Genomic DNA, 17,893 nt, shown 5'->3' on the forward strand with positions numbered 1-17,893 from the left:
CAGCTGAAAGAATAATTCAAGACAAGTCATTGGAGCTGGTCACGCTACCTGACACCTCCTAGCCCCACTGTCTCTTCTGCACTCCAAACTTTCTCTTTAAAAACCCCAGCATTCCCTCCACAAATTGAAGAGTGGAATTGCTTCCTGTTCTTTCTTTTGTTGACATGGATAATAAAATTTTGCTCTCTTTTTATCACACCTCATTATTATTTTGGCTTTTTTCTACAAGCAGCAAGTAGTCAGACACTTTGGCTGGTTACAGTATTACCCTTTGTTTCAAAATAAGATTTGAACCAGTTCTCAGAATTTCTATCTACTCACTAGATGTAAGCAATTGGCCTTCACTTCAATTTTTTTTATCTGAAAATTGAATGATTATTCTCTACCTATGTTTTTAATAAGGACAACATGAAAGATAAAGATGGTGATGTTTGTGAGATGCTGAAAGGGTCTCTTATAAGAGTCTTCCGATAGTGTTTCTGTTATTAGTAATAAAAATCAGCTTCTCCTGAAAGATCTTCACATCTGCAGAAGCAAACAGAAAGGCAAAGTTATAAGGGAGTTGATACGTTGGTGATAAATCAAATAAGGCTGAACTACACAGCATGTTAGGGAAATATAAAAGGGAAGATGAGCCAAGAGATTAGCTGAAGAAACATGTTGCATAGCTGTGCAGGTGGGAAGCACACTAATAAGCAGTGAGCACTCTGGGGAGAGCAGGAAAGCAGTGTTGAACACCATGTCATAGAACAAAGAGAGGCACTCATTAGGAAATATAATAACTGTGGAAATGAAAATTGCACAAGGTGGGATAACAACGATTCTGAGGAAGTTGAATTGTAGGTGAAAGCATGTAGGTTGAAAAAAAAAATAAAAACAAAACTCTGAGAAAGGAAGAAGAGATTAAACAAGCCCAGATAAATATTAGTCAAGTCAAGAGAATGAGACCTGTCCGCAAAAGACAAAGGCTGCTATTCGTCTATCCACCTGTTGAATTTACTTCAACAAAAATACAACATGGAAACCTTCCTTGGTGCAAGTCAATTGCACTTAGCCATTGCAAATGATGCTAAGTCTTAGTTGTGGACAAGGAAATGCCATTTGGCTGTCTTTGGAAAGAGTCATGTAAAGCTATTGGCTATTTTTGTCAAAACCAAAATTTAAGCAGAGGTGTCAAGTAGTAAAGATGGGAAATATGTGCCTTAACATGAATTTGAATCCAACCAGTTATTCTTACATAAGAGGCACAAAATCCATGTAATGAATGACATTTTCTGCAGGTTGGTATCATTCTACTGTTTAGTAATTTTCACTTAACACTATGAATCTTTCCCATTGCTGCTCACTTCAATTCATGCTTCTTCTTATCGATCTACTGCCACAACTACAAATGAGGCTCAAAAACCAGAGGACCTCATAACCTCTTCATATCTCAGCTTTCTGCTGTTCTCTCAGGAATGAGAGGCTACAAAACCTGGAAGAAGGCAGCTAGAGAGAAGGAAAGAGATGCATAGTGTGAAATCCTCAAGTGCTCAAAGAACATTCTTCCCATTTTAAACTGTTGATATCTGTAAGGAGATAATAATTTTCCATTGCACAAAAGTTCATTGTAATACATTGATGATTACAGAGATAACAAAATTAATGATTTTCAACTCCAGGTTCTATAGTCTCCCTTAGAAACCCCTAGGCTTGACCTAACAGCAATATCTCTTATGGAAATAAGATGAATGTCAGGAAATACTCAGTATGCACTTAATTAAAACCATTAAATTGACAGAACAGAGTTATAGGTCTAAGGACACTAAAATACATTTCTTTCCAAAACGGTAGTGTCATCATCCCTTTATATTTTTGTCCAGACTTTCGTTCCACAATTATCTGAAACAAAGATTAAAGCAGATAAAATAATCCACAGACTTACCATGATATTATTTTGTTTCATTTTTCCAGGCCAGGAATTTACAAATCAAGTGCCTAAACTAATTGGTATAAAGTTTGAGAAAACAAGGCAGTTAAGTAAAAGAATGGCAAAGTGTGAAGTCAGATTTGCTATCTTGTATTCTACAGAGTCTATCAAAGTGATTGTACTTCCTTTTCCCAGATCTGGCACCCGGCTTGTCTTAAGTACCTTATGTGTGCTAACCATACCACACACCAAAGACACTGTAATAGTGTATTCGGTATGACAGGCTCCTCCCCACTGACTCAGATAGCTAATTACCACCACCTATCTCAGTACCCAGTTACTAAGATGAAGGCAAAACAAATTTAAGAGCAAAGCAGCCAAAAAGTTGACCACCATTAATTTCACTATCTGAAAATATACCACACAAAAATATTTTAAATATCAAAAGCTCTGTGATCCAAATTCAATAGATAATAACTTGAGCAGTTTTGAATGAACTTATATTTCTAGATTTCCCACACACCTTACAAAGGAGAACCTTATTATTTTAACGATTTTTTTAAAAGATTTATTTTAGTGTTTTGACTAATTGAGATTAGAATGTAGTTCTCTCTTAGAAGACATGTCCTTCTATTTTGTATTAAGTCTAACCATTGCTCAAAATCCTTAGATTTGGGGAATTTGCAGGTGAATGAAAAACAAAATCTTTTCACTTAAGCCAATGAACTTTGTTCTGATTGAACATCACATTTACATTAAAAATAGTCATCATAAGCACTTAAAATGTAATTTTAACTAAGAGCTTAATTTGATAGCATTATTAATTAAACCACCATTAGTAGAAGGGAAAGAATTACTTGAGATATTGATTTAATTTTTGCTTTACTCTAACAAAAGAATGACAAAATGAACTCTCTGGAGAAAAAAATGGAATCTTCGTACCTTCAAAACCAATTCTCATTGGCTGAAGTACTCAGTAAGCACTGCGACAGAAACAAGTTTGTTTGGCTTACCAACCCATTGTCATTTACTAATACACAGTAAATGCTTCAGAGTTTTGAAAGTCTAAATATCATTCTAGCTGGTATTTAGACCTTCTAACTGGTATTTGCATCAGAAGTGTGATGCTTCCAAACAATTTATTTATGGATAGACAGATAAATACTAATCCAGAAAGACAAAGGAAGTATTATTGTCCCACTGAATTAAGTAACAATGAGTTAGAGACATGTATGATGATATATATAATTCATTTATTCCATAAATATGTATGTACTATGACACGTTAGAATCTCTCGATCTTCAGTGATAGGTTATATAACTGCCAAATACAAAATATATGCACTCCACAGGGCTGAGATTAGTGCATGCTTTTAAATTAGTCTCCTGGGGTTGAATTTAAAGCAGTTTAACTGTGTTTGAAATCAGATATCTCTGAATAAGATTTGGTCTGCTCCATGGACCAATGATTAGGAAATTCCTAAATGGAACATTTAAACCGAACATTTTAAAGAGCATCAGCAAAAAAAAAGCTAATGGATTATGACTCCATTTCCCCCAGGAAAGTAGTAAAAGGGTCCCAAAAATAATTACACTCACATTGGGCAAAAATAACCTCCTGGCAGAGATTCAAACAGTTGTTCCAATTGGGCCATTAGGAAAATGCTTAGATCAAAAGTCGCCATTGGAACTGTTCTTTATAACAGTTCTACTGTCAAGCAGAAAGAAATGAACCATTTCTTGTTTGATGCTTTAAGACTTTAAAATAGGACTAAGATATAACAGCATGTTGCAGGAGAAGAATTCTACAATGAGTTTGAACTGGATGACCCGTTAAATGTTTACCACCTTGTATTTCTGTGATTCATCCCTATGCAGTTAAGCACACTATAAAAATAAAGCTGTGTGGGAACATGGCTATCAATAACAACAAAAATAATAACACTCTGTCTCCTTCCTTAGATGAAAGGGTCTGTGTTTTTACAAAGCACTTCGCAAACTTTATCTTTTTAATTCTCACAACACTCAAGGTGTGTAGGAGGCAAGTAGTATCATCCCATTTTGCAAATGGAGAAATTGAGGTTCATGGAGTTTGACTTGCCTGTGGCCACAAAACAAGTAAACAAAACAAGCACACCTATAATCCCAGCTACTCAGGAGGCTGAGGCAGGAGAATGGCTTGAACCCAGGAGGTGGAGGTTGCAGTCAGTCGAGATCACTCCACTGCACTCCAACCCGGGTGACAAGAGTGAAACTCTAGCTCAAAAAAAAAAAAAAAAAAAAAAAAAAGAGCTGGGCACGGTGGCTCACATCTGTGATCCCAGCACTTTGGGAGGCCGAGGAGGGCGGATCATCTGAGGTCAGGAGTTGGAGACTAGCCTGGCCAACATGGTGAAACCTCATCTCTACCAAAAATACAAAAATTAGCCAGGTGTGATGGCAGGTGCCTGTAATCCCAGCCACTCAGGAGGCTGAGGCAGGAGAATTGCTTGAACCCAGGAGGCGGAGGTTGCAGTCAGTCGAGTTTGTGCCATTGCACTGCACTCCATCTTGGGCAACAAGAACAAAACTCCATCTCGAAAACAAACAAACAAAAAACTATTGGGAGAAAATGAATTAAGGTACTCTCTCAAAGGATGGCTTTGAAAAGGATGAAAAGAAAAACAAGAGCTTCTGAAGTAAAGTATGTGGCAGTATTTTGAGAAAATTAAGAAAAATAAATAAATAGAAGATAGCTGTCTGCTGTCTCATTACAGTTGATAATCATACTAACTGGAATTCTACTATCCTAAATATTCAGGTTCAAATTTTCAGGCAATATTCAATGCACATGATACCAGTTATATATGTCGGCCTTAAAGCAAGTACCTGCACTATCTGGCCACAAAATGAAACTATTACTTAACTTTAAATGAATGTGAAAATGATTGAATGAATGAATGGATAAAATAAACTTTTAAGAAATAAAGTAAAGAAGTATATTTGGCTCATCCACATCTTTTGGGGCATGACTAAGACTTTCTTGTATAAATAGTAGCCAAAGCAGACCTAACATTGTACAAAAGGACAGCGTCTTTGTTTGCTCCTATAATAGAATACCACAGATTGGTTAATTTATAATGAACAGAAATGTATTGGCTCACAGTTCTGGAGGCTGGAAGTCCAATGTCAAGGTGCTGGCAAGGACTTTCTGGCTATGACATAACATGGCAGAAGGCACATAGTGGAAGGGCAAAAAGGGAGAGAAAGAGAGGAAGATAGGGCAAACCCACTCCAGTGATAATAATAACAAACCACTCCTGCAAAAACGGGCATGACTCCATTCATAAGCATGGACCCCTAAAGACCTAAACACCCCATAAGGGTCTCACCTCCCAATACAATCAACATGGAAATTAAATTTCATCATGGGTTTCGGAGAGAACAAACATTCAAATCACAGAACACAAGAAAGAACTAATAGAAGAAAAATGTAACGATGATGGCAATTGTCATTTTAGAAGGGCCAATGTTCTACAGATTTCCTTGGGCACCTGTGTTTCCTAATTCAAAGCACAGCTCAGCTCATTCTAGGCATGCATTGTGAAACTCGAAAATTTGAGAGAGTTTTCAGTTCATTTAGAAAGTTTATTTTGTCAAAGCTGTAATCCCAGCACTTGAGGCCGAGACGCCTGTGACACAGCCGAGACCACCCTCAACACGGAAACCCCGTCCTGGCAAAAAATACAAAAAAACTGCCGGGCGAGGTGGCAGGCGCCTGTAGTCCCAGCTATGGGTCGGGAGAATGGCGTAAACCCGGGAGGCGGACAGCTTGGTGAGCTGAGATCCTGCCACTGCACTCCAGCCTGGGGGACAGAGCGAGACATTTAGGGTCAGACATAAGGCCCAAGGTGGTCAGGGCACAGCTTGGTTTTATACATTTAGGGAGACATAAGGCATCAATATATATGTAAGAAGTACATTGGTTCAATTTGGGAAGGCGGGACCACTTGAAGCAAAGGCAGGAAGACTCCAAGTGGAGAGGGAGCTTCCAGGTCACAAATAGGTGATACACAAATGGTTACATTCTTTTGAGTTTCTGATTAGCGTTTCAAAAGGAGACAAATCAGGTATGCATCAGTCTGTATCAGTGAGCAGAGGAGTGACTTTGAATAGAATGGGAGGCAGGTTTGCCCTTATCAGTTCCCAGCTTGAGTTCTCCTTAGTGATTTGGGGGACACAAGATATTTTCCTTTCACACACTCCATACGCTACCACGTTGTCGCCTGAACAAATTTAAGTCACTCATCCTTTCAATCACTGTGATCATGTTACACATGCCCTTTGGGTACTAGACATTAGGGACTGTGCTTCAAGGAGTCACAGAGATCTTAGGTACCCTTGATTTAGATGGCTGAGTCAGAAGCAGGATGAGCACAGCCAAGGAGACAGCAGGCAGAGTCTCAGCAGCCTCGCAGTTAACCCAAAAGGAAAGAGTATGTTAGGCCTCTTCTTTCTTTTCACCTTGGACATTTCGGGATTCTCTACATTTATTATTTGTGGTTACATATTTGGCTTCTCAAACTTCTAAAGTACAGCTAAATTGATGAAAATGGGTCAAATGGGAAGAAGTTGACCAAGTAAATAGAAGAAGGCCAATGCAATTTCTGAGAAATGAGTGTTTGTTTTTTTAAAAACAGTTTTTACCACATGTTGATTTTATATTTTTTCAGTTGTCACCTATTATTAGTCTTTAGAACCAGAAAACATACAAAAACAAAGTCAGTAAGCTTAGCACCCTCCTCTGTGCATAGTAAAATAAACACAATCCCATGACAGACAGACCTTTGCATTTTTATTATCAGCACAGCAACGGTACACATGGTGGTAAAAGCGAGACAACCTTAAGAAGTTCTGTGTTTCTGCTCTCTCTTGAACCAGAGATGGGCACCCTGCATGTTTAATTCGTAGGCACTACTGATACAGGCAGTTGCTGCATTTGTCATTTGGTTATAAAAGAAGCATTATTTTATAATTATATAAAGTAAATGTTTATATATCAGGTATATTTATACATCTTACCATGTGTTATATATTTAATAGATAGATACAATTATTTTATGTACACAGATTTATTAAGAATTATGTTTGTCATTGTGATGAATGGTGTAACATGCCATTCAGAGCTCCCTTAAGGCATGAAGGGCTTATGTCCCCAGCTATCAGGAAACAGTCCTCTCTCTTAGTCCTGCTTTGGAATTCTCTCACCTAAGTAAAAACATCTCAGCCAAAGATACGTTTCCTTCCAGTTACTGATCAACATGAGGAGCTCTCTTTATCCAACTCGGAAAAACTCAGAAGGGCCATCCCAGCTCCAGGGCTCCCAGCAAGGTGGGCCAGTCCCTTGTGGATATTGCAGCATGGCTCAACTTTTTTCTACTACAAATTCTGCTTCCTTGCCCTCTCTTCCACAGGATTGATTTTCAAGAACGCTTTTTAAAAATACTCTGCAGGCTTATTCCCATCTCAGTCTGCCTTCTGGGGACTTCTGCCAACACATCACAGTTATAGTAATCAGTATCTCTTCCTAAAGACTGAAAATAAGATAATAAATATATTCAAAGGCTGGGCAGATCAAAGATATCATGGGTAAGCCTGGAGTTTGAGCAATGTAGGGTGAATGGTTTTTATAAATCAGTAGGAAAATAAACCTTCAGAATGAATTCCACAGTTTTCAGAAATCTTTTATATAGGATTTTAAAATGATTCTATTTAGAAATACATTCAAATATTATTTTAATGTTCTCAATGAGAAAGCTGAATTCAATTCTAAGTGATTCTTATTTGTACTCCATCATGAGGATTGCCTGTTGACAGACAAAAGCCAGCATGGAGTAGAAGGACACCTAGGATGAAATACCAACTCCATTCTCTTGCTGTGCAGCCTTCAGCAAGTCACTTAACATCTTTGAGCCTTGTTTACCCTGTCTGTTAAATAAAAAATATGATAACAAAATGAAACACATTATGGAATCTGCCCAGCTCAATGTTTGGCACATTGCGTTAGACCAATAAATTTTTGGTTTTCTTCTGAGGTTGAAGAGTCGTGTTGTCTTTTAACCTCACCGAAAGGGAGGTTCACATTCCAGTAAGAGTCCAGATAAATTCAAGGAAATTCATATGTATGTATAGAAGTCATGGAAACTTCATCAAAACTTTCTCTGACTTCTCAAATGCACGCTTTCTATCTTCTATTTGTCCTCATCATAGCTTCTGGGACTTGATTATTCCCTAAGAGGCTCATGTATGTTAATTCCTTTCATTTCAATTAAGCCCCAGGACCACAAATAAATAGCCTCTAGTGCTTATCAGAAATGAGCCCTTCATATTCATTTATTCTGCTAGAGATCTGTTTACTGGCAGATTAACTTTAGTAACAATAGTCTCAGCAGCATCTTTGGACATTGACTTATATTCTCAACCAAATGTAATCTCTGTTTCCTCAAAGTTAACCAACCTGATGGATTTCTTTAAGAATCATTCAAATCTCACTTAATCATGTCCTTAATCTCACATCATCATGAGTTGATGTCCTTTCAAGGCTCTTCCATTTCTCCTCCTATTTGTCCTCTATGCTCTCACTGATTACTCTTTCATTCTCCAGACCTGCTCACGTTGGCTGCCAGAAGCCTCTTTAAAGTGACACATTTGCCATGCCCCCCATGAAAACCCTCATGCCTGGGTGCCTCCTTCTGAAGTCTACAAAGTACAAACACTTAAGTAGCCAGCACCATTCTGTGTCCCCTGAAGTTTTGCAAGCACTGAAGGTGAATCATGCAGCAAGCTGTGGGAAATGAGCCAGAGAGGAGGGCAGGGACCAGTGACAAGAGCTTTTTCACCATGCTAAAAACTTGGACTTAGCCTGTAGTTAGCAGGGGGTCATATAAAGGTTTAAGCAGGGACTTGACTGTCTTTACTGGGTTTCCACGTCAGCTAGATTTTTATTAGATTTGGCCAGTGGTATTTACTGGAAGGAGATTGGGAAGAAAGAAGAAAGAAAACAATCAATGTATTTCATCTTCTGTCTAGGCCTCAGGTGACACCTCCAGCAGCCCTTGTATTTTCTTCTTGCCTCTAGCTGCCTCCCTGCACATAAGCCACAGTTCTGGCTTCTGCCCAAGGATCCCACCCATGGGCTCTGGGAACCCCACTTCCTCCTTTTGTTTCTCCAGCCCAGAGTTGATTGTAGCTTCCTGCTGTTACTAACATTGAGTTGTCTCATTGTCTCCTATTTGGCTTCTCACCTTTTCCATCACCTGTACAACCAATCTGTTCTATAATTTCTTTTAAAATATTTGAAAAGATTTTTCTTTTCCTTGTTGAACCCTGACTGATACAAAAGGGGATGCATTTGAGAAATATTAGAATGACTCTATTAGAAGGCAGAGTCATTGGAACTTTGTGGAGATAAACCTTACTCCCTAACCAAAGTTGGCCTCACTCTTTTGTATATTATTGAACTGAAGTGTGTTGTATTGATTCCTCATCTACCTGGCTTCTACCTCTTCCATAGGAAGTTATTTGCCATATTGGAGAGTTTGTCAGTTCTTAAATTCTTTTTAAAAATACTAAAAGGGCCGGGCGCGGTGGCTCAAGCCTGTAATCTCAGCACTTTGGGAGGCCGAGGCGGGTGGATCACGAGGTCAGGAGATCGAGACTATCCTGGCTAACATGGTGAAACCCCGTCTCTACTAAAAATACAAAAAAAAAACTAGCTGGGCGTGGTGGCGGGCGCCCTGTAGTCTCAGCTACTTGGGAGGCTGAGGCGGGAGAATGGCGTGAACCTGGGAGGCGGGAGCTTGCAGTGAGCCGAGATCACGCCACTGCACTCCAGCCTGGGAGACACAGCGAGACTCCGTCTCAAAAAAAAAAAAAAAAAAAAAAAAACAAAAAGATCAAAAACAATAGGACGCCACTTGTGTGAGGCAGAGAAGTCTCTGTGGGTGCTTGATTTCCACAGGAACCATTCATGGTCTAGGTCTCCCAGGCTTCAGACTGCCTGGCAGCTTCCACAGAATGAGCGAGAACCCTGCAGGACAGGGCCAAATCTGACAGCCCAGGTATCAGTACTGGATTAAGAACACACCTTGAAGATCCAAAGGAGCAAAGTTGTTAAGGTATTATTTTATTGGGTGGAATCAGGACAAGGGCTACCAGTTTCTACTGACCAGGAAAAGGGCAAGCAAATGATGCTGAGCACATAGATATACAGGTTAAAGAGGATGGTGTTGCACAAATGTGTGATCTGTGGGGCCTGACCAGGTAAGAGGCCTAGAAACAAATGGGCACCGATGCCCTGTGAGATGCTGGAGATGCTGCCATGCTGCCTGCCTGAGTAGCAGAGAGAACGTGCCAAAGAGGAGTTGCCTTTTCCAGAGAACTGTTTAGTTTGCAACTAATATATGCTTAATGGAGGTTGATCGGTCTAGCAGGTATTTTCTTTTCATTTCTTTTTTGATTAAGTAAATGTTTAATTTCAGAATAGCTTTAAATTTACAGAAAAGTTACAAAGATATTATAATACAGAGAACCCCTGTATATTCCTTACCCATTTTCCCCTGTTAACATCTTACAATTGTACATTTGTCACAACTGAGAAGCCGATATTGATGCATTATGCTCACTTTATGTGAATTGCACTAGTGTTTCCTTCATAGCCATTTTTTCCCCTGGATCCCACTACTTTACATTTAGAGGCATTTTATGTTTATTTTCAATCTACCTTAATTTTTAAAGAGAAAAATGTTTGCTCACATTTATTTTATTAAAGGAGTACCCAAACAAACCCCCAAAATGTATTAATATTGTTTTAAACTGTAGTACACTTTCTCCAGGCAGATCAGGCTAAATTCTCTTGTGTATGAGAGTGTACTTAGAGTACACAGAGGCACACTAGCCAAACCACATGGTTCAAATCACAGTCCTCTGCTTTCTATCTGGGCAGCCTTGGAAAAATACTTAAGTATTTAATCCCTCTGGGTTTTAATTTTTGCATCTATAAAATGGAAAGTGATAGTACATTACCTCATGGATGTGATATGTACATTAAAATTAATAATACATATAAATCACTGAGAAGAGTGCCTGGGTACATAGTGAGCATGGAATTAACCTTAGTTGTTATTACTCTTACTATTGCTGTTTGATTCCAGAGTATCCTATGTATTTCTTTTCTGACATTCATCACACTTTTAAGTATGTCTCATATTTGTCTTCACTTCCCGATGGCAATTTTCATGAGTTCAAAGACATTACTACCCAACTCATAGTGGATGTTTGGGAAACAGTCCCGAACTGTTGCTGTCCATCCTGACTGCAGAGCCATCAAACAATGACATGCAACGTGAAAGCTTAAAGGAAGAGAAAGTGAATGAGGTACAGATAGACAGAGAAGCAGCTAAATGGATATAGAGATACAGAAATATAGTCAGGGAAGTACAAAGGTCAAATGAGAACAATGTTTTAAATTGAAAAATAAAAACTATATATATTTATATGTACAACATGATGTTTGGAAATACATATACATTGTGGAATGGCTATATCAAGCTAATCAACATATGCATTACCTCACCTACCTATCATTTTTTGTGTGGTGAGCACACTTAAAATTGATTCTCTTATTAATTTTCAAGTATATAAGACATTGTTATTAACTATAGTCTTTATGCTGTAGATCTCTTGAATTCATTCTTCTTTAAATTTTGTTTCCCAGCCATTGATATATGACACTCTGTCTCCGCTCTTATTTAAACTCAGTTTCTCTTCACGTGTTACATAATACTGAAAGGGAATATATTTTTCTGAAATTAACAATTTAAAAGTTCAGCAGGAGGACACTGCCCTTTCAAGCACTGGTAATGAAGAATGGCAGAAAGAATTCTGGATGTAATTCTCAGCTACAGCTTTCTGGTAAAACTGGCATTAGTGATGCACAGGAGATGAACACGTATTATATTGAAATGGCATCAATATTCCAGTTTCTTGCCAAATGCTTTCAATAGCTCATTGTGCTTCATGTACAAATGTACACTTGGGCTCTGTGAATCCCAGGCACAGATGTCTGTAAAGCCACATATATTTCTGCCATAAAGGCAACTTTAAAATGTGCTCCACTCTTATCCAGACCTCCAGTCAAGGAAGTTGTTAAATCCATTTTTTTTCTTTTTTCCTGTACGTTGCTTTTGCCTTTGAAATATCGCTAAGCAGTTGTCCCACAGGGTGGAGGTGGAATTAGCAGCTGCAGCATTTCTTGTGCCACCGTCATCTCTTTGGTATGTGGCTTCCTTTCACTCTCATGTTGGGGAAGATCCCACCCATCCTTTGCATTCCTCCTGAGCAAGTTGTGTCAAGGAAAGGCGAGAGAGGAAGTGATTCCCATCCTTTGGGTGTCATCAAAAAGGAAGATTTTAATTAGTTTCTCAGGATGTTCTCAGTTTCTGCACTGAGCAGCCCTTCCCTTCTTTGGCATTAAAGCACTTGGATTCTTCAAGAACCACACAGTTTTGCTCTGTTAGACACTAAACTCTGTGTATTCAAATGTAATAAGGAGTCATGAAGCCTGTCTTTCCTAGCGGTTACCATGGTTGTAATCTTATAGTTATTTGTATAATTAGTTGAGCCATGACTGTCTCTTCACTGTGCTCAGGATTCTAGGAAGGCAGTGACATGTCTAATTTTGCTATCCATTGTATCTGCAGGCATTCAATAAATGGTTTCAAGATAAAATAATGAATATATGATTGAAAAAACTTCTGCTACAGCAAACAAAATAGCACCTGATGCACAAGTGGCCCTTAGAGATTGCTTCTGCCTGACATTCCTAGAAGAAGAAATGATGATCATATAGTATTTTCTATGTACCAGACACTATTCTAACTGCATCACATTGATTTTATCTATTAACCTTCATAAAACACTATGACCTAGATTCCACCATCGTCCCCATTTTACTGATAAGAAATGTAAGACATAAAGGGAGAGGTTTAGTGAAATATCTCAACATCACGTGGCAAGAAGGTAAAGGGAAACCCTGGAGTGGAGCACAGTCCAATTGGCTCTAGAGACTGTTCCCCAATCCATGATGTGATTCTGCCTTCTGGGATGCAAACTGAGACAGTGCTTTGGATTCACAGAATATAAGTGGCATGAGTGATAGTAGTCCTAACTAGCCATAAAAACAAAAAACAAAAAAACCTCAAGTCTGGACAGATGTGGATATGTTCATAAGCCATCTTTGATAGAGAGATACAGGCATACACTTCATATGTAACAAGATCAAGGACTATGTATTATCAGTGGCAAAAATAAACACAGGCAAAAATTCTCTCTTGAATGTCTTTGAAGTCAAATATCCTCATATGTATTGAAAAATCTTACTTTTTTTTTCTAAAATATCACTTTAACAGTCATTGTCATTTGAAAATTCATATTATTGCCCACTCATCTCCCAGTTACTTCATGGAATACTGTCAAATTCCAACTGGCTGGAAGAATAGAGGTTCAATCCCTTAAAATAAGATTTCAGTATGAAGAAATGTTCCTACAGAATTGAAAGACGTGTAGTTCATGCCAAATGGCATTTCAGACACAAAGAAATGGGTAGGAAAACATTTCTGTTTTCTCTGAATTCCCATTGCACATTGGGCCATTTTTCTTTTTCTTGACATTTAATGTATTGTATTCTTACGTCTGTGCACAAGTTTTACCTCCCCACAAAAACTATAAACTCTTTAAAATGGGAACTGTGCCTTACAGTAAAAGGCAGTGTGCTGGAAAGAAACTAACAAAACTTTTACTAGTAAGTGGAATTGCCACTTACTATTTGCACAACCTTGGGCAAGTTAACTTCTCCTAGTCTTGATTTATTCCTCTGTAAAAAAAAGATTCATAACGGTATATAGTATTATTAGCTAGAATTTCAAAAGAGTATTTGGGACTTGAATTAAACATGGAAGACTGGAAACATATGTGCTTTACTCCAGCAACACATTAAAATTTCAGTAAATAAATTAAAACATTTTAAACCCATAGGACAAAGAAAGCAAAGGAAAAGATAAAAGAGAAAACAAGATTATGTATATATATATGGAAAGCAATGGACTGACTTGAAGTAACTGATTTGGCAAACATGGAGTCTCTGCAGTGAATGGAATCATGAAGAAGGCTTATTTGCACTTCTGAATCTCAGAAGGCTCAGGGGTTCAGGCAGGAGGTGCCTTGAAAGTAGGGTGTTGATGATGGTGGCAAAAAGATGAAGGCCAACTGAAAGTCTTTGTAAGGAGAAGTGAAAACCTGGGATCTCTTCCCTTCCTGCACAACAGAATGTCTACATGGCTTAACTATGCATAATATTCATATAAACATAGCAATGTATAGGCTGAATAGTGATCTGATAAAAATTATAATGTTCATGATCTTGGGAAACAGAGAATTGGAAGTATGTGCTAGGGTGAGAGGAGGTATTGCTAAACCAATGTCTTCCATTGTAGGATGTTTATAGGCAATATTTAAAATCAACAAATGAATAAATAGCAGAATAGCATGTTATGTAACCCCGAAGGCAAATACCAGAAGAAAAGGGTAAAAGGATTAAAAGTGGTCTCCTCTAGGTGATGAGAGGTGAGAAGGGCTGTGGAAGACAGAAGTTGATGTTTTATATTATAAGCCTTGAAGAGGATTTGAGTTTAATATACATGTATATTTTTAATTATAAAAACTATTTTTTAAAATGAATGTTGGGCAATAGAAGGCAGTCAATAAACATCAACAGTAGGTCCCTTTAATTCCTGTTCATTATTATTTTCCCCACATATTTATTTATATTCATGTTTATTACGCTGCAGGTTCTCATTAAATGTTTGCTAAATGACTAAGTGAATAACTCATCAAGGTTTACAGATTGGTCATCAGAAGAGAAAAAAAGAAGAGACATGTTTATTGCCTTCTATTTTATAATGGGACTGTCGCCCATGAATAAAGTTTTGACCAATTTATGGTCAGTCTTTTTGGCATTTTTTATGGGAGGGACGCAGAGAAGCTGCTATAAATACAAAATCAAGTAATTGTTCCAAAGGTGTGTCCTGTGAAATATGAGAATTATGTGCAACTTTAAAAACTCCCTTAAAATACTATTAGCTACCTAAACATGACAGGTAAATTAATCTGACAGAATCAACTCTTAAAATGACCTTTGCCGTCACCAGCATTACATGTGTCCACGTTTCTCTACACCCTCCCCACTTCCACCAGCATGGTGGTGATTGATGTATTACATGTATTGATCAGGAAACGAGACCCCTGACTCTGGGCATATTTACTCTTGGGGAGTGTAGCACACCTCAGCACAAACACACACTCAGACTTCACAGAGCATGAACAAGCAACTATCACTTTCAATAACAAATTTTACATTTTGGTTTTGTATTTATTATTCTGTCCAGAGAGATTCTGTTCTCCACAATTTTTGTCTCCTCCAGCTCTCTCCTTTCATTAGGATTAATGAGTATAAAGGGATTAGGGTAGGAAGAGAGAAACAGAGCCACATGGACAAGTTCTATTTCCTCCATTAGTCTGCTCTGCTGGTGTTCATTTATTTAGTGACCCCTGCCTGCCATGACCACAGCTCCTTCACTGAATCCATAGTCTGGACCTGAACCAAGGAAGTAACAATGCAGGTCTATCACTTTGTTTGCTTGCTTGTTTGTTTGTTTTGAGATAGAATCTCTCTCTAGTCTCTGCACCCAGGCTAGAGTGCAGTGGTATGATCCTAGCTCACTGCAACCTCCACCTCCCAGGTTCAAGCGATTCCCATGCCTCACCCTCTGGAGTAGCTGGGATGATAGGCGCATACCACCATGCCTGGCTTTTTTTTTTTTTTAATCAATAGAGACGGGGTTTCACCCTTTTGGCCAGACTGGTCTCGAACTCCTGGCCTCAAGTGATCCACCCGCCTCAGCCTCCCACGGTGCTGGGATTACAGGCGTAAGCCACCACACCCAGACCTTGTTTATTTGTTGAAATGCATGAAGGGAGAACAACACAAGGGGACAAGACAGAGATTTTCTTTTCTAAAACAGTTTCTTCTCAACAATTCAGATGACATGCACTTGTGAATAATTTTTTTAAAATTATGTTTCCAATAGTAACGACAAGTTAAACTCTCTGTCCCAACAACCACACATGCTGCTCAGCTGGTGACTTATGATTAACAGTCCCTCTGAAATACAAAACCCAGTCAAATAGCAGCAATTCAGATTAAACACAAGCCAAATCAGCAGATGCCTGGCACCAGGTACTAAATGCCAGAAAAGGAGGCTCTGTTGGAATGCAAGAGGGAGGGAATTCCAGAGACACTGAGTCAGCCTGGAAGCCATTTTAATACTGCCAGGCATGGGGAGGGACATGGGAAAAGTCCCAGGTGAAGAGTTCAAAGTTTGCTGAATCCACTTTCTTATGAAAAACCTTCAATGACATAAGTTTTGTAACCATGGGATAATTATCTGAATGCTCAGTTTTACTGTTTTATATGAATCAAACCTCAAAAAAGGAAAATATTCTATTCCCAAAGGAGAATAGAATATTTGCATTTTGAGAAAACATCCACAGATATGTGCTATGAATTGACGTAAGCCAATTTTGCTGTTTGTAATTATTAAGTTCTTTGGGGTAGACATGTCCTATTGTAAGAGAGATGTGAGTGTTCTTGGTCACCTTTCTACAGTCTTGCTCTCAAGTATGACATCAAGTCTCAAACTGAATTCTGCTACAACTACAAACATTTATTACCAAGTAGGCAGAGAAAGCATCACAACACACAACTGGTACCTGCATGTTCTCTGGCTCCCTCTCTGATATTTTAGGTGCTTGGACTGCATTCTGCATTAAAAGTCCTCTCAAAGCAGATGCAAAAGTATTTAAGAGGCAAGGTGTAGCCAAATCCAGGCAAACCAGCACTTCGAGTCAGCAGACCAATGGGAGACTGTCAGCATCAGGCCTTTGGCACCATGCTGAAGTGTACAGACCACAGAGCTCCCCACACTTTTATGCCTCATCTGGCAAAGGGGGAGGATCGTGTTTTTAGTATTTCCAGTCAGTGCACATATCTAAAGACACTAATTTTTGATGAATGAAAACATATTTCTAACATTTGCTATGCCACTTTACAAACTTTGACTTCATCAGGCAGCTAAATTTCTTGCAATCACTAACTCTGTAACACGACCTTTTAATTAGATGCTAACTGGGGTGAAGTGTGTGCCCCAAAAATTCATATCCACCAGGAACTTGTGAACATGACCCAATTTGGAAATAGGATTTTTGCAGATGTAATCAAGATAGGGTCATACTGAGTTAGAGTGGGCCCTAATCCAATGGCCAGTGTTCTTATAAGAGGAAAGTTTGGACATAGAAACATACAGAGGAGACTACCCTGTGAAGATGGAGGCAGAGATTGAAGTGATGCATCTACAAGACAAGAAACATTAGGGATTGCTGGCAATCATCTGAAGCTAGGAGAAGGGCATGGAACAGATTCTCCCTCAGATCCTCCAGAAGGAACCAACCCTGCCAACACCTTAATTTTGGACTTCCAGCCTCCAAAACTGTGAGAAAATAAGTTCAGTTGTTTTAAGTCACATAGTCTGTGTGAATTTGTTACAACAGCCCTAGGAAACCAATATGCCATGGAAATGTATTTCCATCTAGGGCAATTAACCACCCCACGGAATAGTATGAAACAACCGCTCCCAACCCCCACCTGAAACACACACATCTCACAATGTTAATGCTGAAGTATCTCAAAGTAAATTACAGAAAACATGACAATATTCTAGTAGCATTTCCTTATATATATTGTTAACAGCTGTAGAAAGCAGCTAAGCACACACATAAGACGTAGATTGCCTTTATATCCTTGAGCTGGCATATTCATTCCAGCTTTCACAA

This window comes from Macaca thibetana, chromosome 6 (assembly GCF_024542745.1).
Source record: "Macaca thibetana thibetana isolate TM-01 chromosome 6, ASM2454274v1, whole genome shotgun sequence".
NCBI lineage: Eukaryota > Metazoa > Chordata > Mammalia > Primates > Cercopithecidae > Macaca > Macaca thibetana.